This window comes from Lathyrus oleraceus, chromosome 5, assembly GCF_024323335.1.
Source record: "Lathyrus oleraceus cultivar Zhongwan6 chromosome 5, CAAS_Psat_ZW6_1.0, whole genome shotgun sequence".
Classification (NCBI taxonomy): domain Eukaryota; kingdom Viridiplantae; phylum Streptophyta; class Magnoliopsida; order Fabales; family Fabaceae; genus Lathyrus; species Lathyrus oleraceus.
In genome coordinates, this window is record NC_066583.1 from 644900451 (window position 1) to 644903992 (window position 3542).

General features: G+C 35.6%; 1 long non-coding RNA gene across 1 annotated transcript; it reads right to left on the bottom strand.

Moving 5' to 3' along the window:
- Positions 1 to 1396: 1396 nt before the first annotated feature.
- Positions 1397 to 2738, bottom strand: LOC127087598 (uncharacterized). Its single transcript, XR_007789984.1, has 2 exons — positions 1899 to 2738; positions 1397 to 1635 (listed from the first exon to the last, which is right to left on the bottom strand). It is a non-coding gene; the product is annotated as an uncharacterized LOC127087598 (long non-coding RNA).
- Between the last annotated feature and the right edge of the window lie 804 nt (positions 2739 to 3542).

Consider the following 3542-nt stretch of genomic DNA (forward strand, 5'->3'; position numbering starts at 1 on the left):
TTCGAATAATCGAAAGATAGTGAGGCGTACGCCCCCTATCCTTTTTTTCATCTGGAATTTAGGATTAAAAGGATTTGGAATTTGTAGAAATGATTTGAAATTGTGTGATTTAAGATTTAATCGGGTGACAAGAACTCGCGCAATATGGCGTACGCCAATTATTCAAGTGCTTGAGAAATAGTGAGGCGTACGCTTCCTATCTCCTTTTTCATCCCAAATTTATAAAAAGATATATTTTGAGTATTACCCTAATTTAGGAAGATGATTTGTATTTTGTATGATTGTTAAGGTTTTAATTAAATGACGAAAATCCGAGCAATATGGCGTACGCCAATTATTCAAAATAATCGAGAGATAATGACGCGGATGCTCACTATTCTCCTTTTCATTCAAAGATTAATAGAGCTTTTAGAATTTAAAATTAATTGGGGAAGTGATTTTAATTTTATGGAGTTTTAGGGTTTTAAATGAATGACGAAAATCCGAGCAATATGGCGTACGCCAATTATTCGAATAGTCGAGAGATAGTGAAGCAGAAGCTTACTATTCTCCTTTTCATCCCAAGTTTTATGTCTAAAAGAAAAAATTCTTTTGAAATTGAATGGTTTGAAAAGTGGTTTGAATTCGTGTTTATGAATGAAACAAATTTTATTTAGTGTATTATTTCATCTACTCGATTAATCAATAACCAAGTAGGTTTCATTGTAAGGAAGCCCAAGAGTAAGATATGTGAGGTTGATGGCGATGCGAAGAGCAATCGACTTACAAGGGTGTTTTAAAATGGGCTCGATATTTAAATCGAGAATTGTATGATTGTGCTTTTTGAAATTGGTTTGTGTTGGATGATGAATTGAAATTGAATTTATTTATGAAAAGATGGTTTGGAATTGGATCAAACTAATTAAGTTAATTCATTTTAATTAATCGAATTTAACTAATTAATCAAAATTCAACTTAATTTAATTAGAAGTGATAGAAAATATCTTAGCAATGTTAATTTAATGGATTGAATGAAATTGGTCACAATGTGCTCCAAAAACCGGTTTAGACGAAATGACAATAAAATTGATGTCATTCGCGAATTCATAACACGGTGAAATCATACAATTAATGTATTAAAACTTGGGCGGCGCAACGACATTGAATTACCGAATCTGTGGATCAAAGATTATCTCGAATTTCAAGGAAATGAAGCAAATAATCATAACAATAATAACATCACATATTATCTTCACCACATAAGTCCGGTATCTTGATGAATCTCTACAAGGTCTATGCTCACTAATATTTACATGGAGATGAATCTTTCTTCCTAAATAACATTGCCAATTTAAACTCTTGGCCTAGTAAAGATTTGTCACAAAATTTAAACTCAAAACTGTATTTAATCCAAAACTGAATAGATAACGAGTTATGGGCTCAAAACTGTATTTAACTCACAATTGAAACTCACAATATTTACATGTTTAATCCAAGCAGCATCAAAATTGAAAGGCACATTAGATATAAATACAATGCAACTCAAAAACATATCAATTAAAACTCAGCTTAACATGCGACTTTAATTAATTTAAGGAACTCAACAGCAACTGCCACTAACACTTGAGAATTTCATTACAACCTTTCTTCACAATTCTGCAGATGAAATCCAACACACAATTCTTCATAAAATGCAAATGAAACCCAACAGTAGTGACATTGGTTACCAATTTACATCAGACCAAAATTATCATACCACTCAGAGCTAAATATAAATTCAGATAATTAACACACCATGGTCACTTGGACACAAATTAAATCAAGTTCGACAATTCTTAACAAATCCAAAAAACAGACCACCAAAATATGCTATATTATAGGCTCAGATAATAGAAAAAGGTTGTAACAAGAGGAATTACGTGTTGGTTTCGGTTATGAGGATCCCGTACGCAACTGCTTATTGCCGAAACGTGGTGTCACAGGTGGTTCACGGATACGTCAAAAGCGTCACGCGATGGAGTGAGGGTTTGGCGAAAAACCAGATCGGTACCTGAAAAACAGAAAAGTACACAACAAACTCGAAAACTTCTTGGTGACGGCTTCGCGAGGTCTACGCATACAGACGGTGAAGACCGCTGTTGATGAAGGACAAGGGCGGTTGCGGATTGACGAATTGCCGACGGCACGGTACGGTGATGGCGATTGTTGAGAGAATCGGAGTGAGGTCGACGGTTATTGGGGTGTTAGCTCACGATGAAAGGGGTTGATTTCTGTCGGCGGGTTTTTGGATTTGTGGGTTGAGTGAAGGTTGAGCGGAAGTGAGGGTTTTGTCGGAGAGGGTTTGAGCGTGGGTTTTGAAGAGGCGGAAGTTGTGTGGAGCTTGACGGTGGTGAATGAAAAATGAGAGGAGTACGGCGGCTGGGGGTTTGATGGTGGTGCGATTTTGAGCGGTGGAGGGTTTAAAGTGGTAGAAGCGGCGATTGAAGGTGATGAAGATGGAAGGCGTGAAGTGAGGAGAGTGAAAGGAGAGTGGGGTCGTGAGAATGGGGAAAGGTGATAGTGAGGTGATTTAGGGTTGAGAGGGAGATGTTGGAGAATTTTTCTGAGAGAGTGAATCGTGTGAAGGGTGAGGAATGTGTGTGAATGATGTGTGATGCAGAGAGTTTTAAAACGTGGAGTGAGTGTGGGTGAGGGAAGAGAGAGATCTTTTTTCGGATTTTGTGAGGTGAGTGGATGAGGCGTGGTGAGAGAATTGTGAGTGTGTATAGGAATCCAATGCACAATTTTTTATAATTATTATTTACTTAAAGAAATGGAATTATAAAAAAACAAATTCTAATTAATATTTAATTTAAACAAATTTTATTTGTTTTAATTGAATAACTAAACCAAAAATTATTGATCAATTAGAAATAGAAATTGAGTGCAAATTTGTACGGAAAATTAAATCAATCACACCAAAATTGTCAGCACAAAACACATTATTTGAAAAATACACTGTTTCCTCAAATTTTAACGATTCAACTGATTTGTCTGTATTCTCAAATAAATTCATTCTGACTGACATTTTAGGCGTTATTCATGATGCAATGTATGTCATGTTATGCATATGATGCAAATTAAAAAATGAAATCAATTTTTATGAAAATTTTAAATATGCCCGGACAAAATTGGGGTATGACAGCTGCCCCTATTTAATTATCTTGAACTCGAAGGTAAGAATGACAACAGTCTTCATACATTCGTGGTAGAAGGTAATTAAATACAAGAAGATCCAAATTTTGTCCTTTGAAATGCAATGAAATGGATGCAGAAAGAAAATGCAATGGATTCTAACAGCACCAAGGTAATTGGGGTAGGATGTCCGATCAAAGCCAACCCTCGAGTCAACATTCAAATCTTGCACAAGTCGTTATTGTTGTAAAGACAAAACTGTACATGTTTTTTGGCACCAAAAGGATGACAGTGGAATTAACTGCTACCATCAAAAGGATGATAATAGTTCACCATGATTTCCAAGATCGTCATCACCAAAAGGATGATGGATAAGTTGAGTTCCAAAA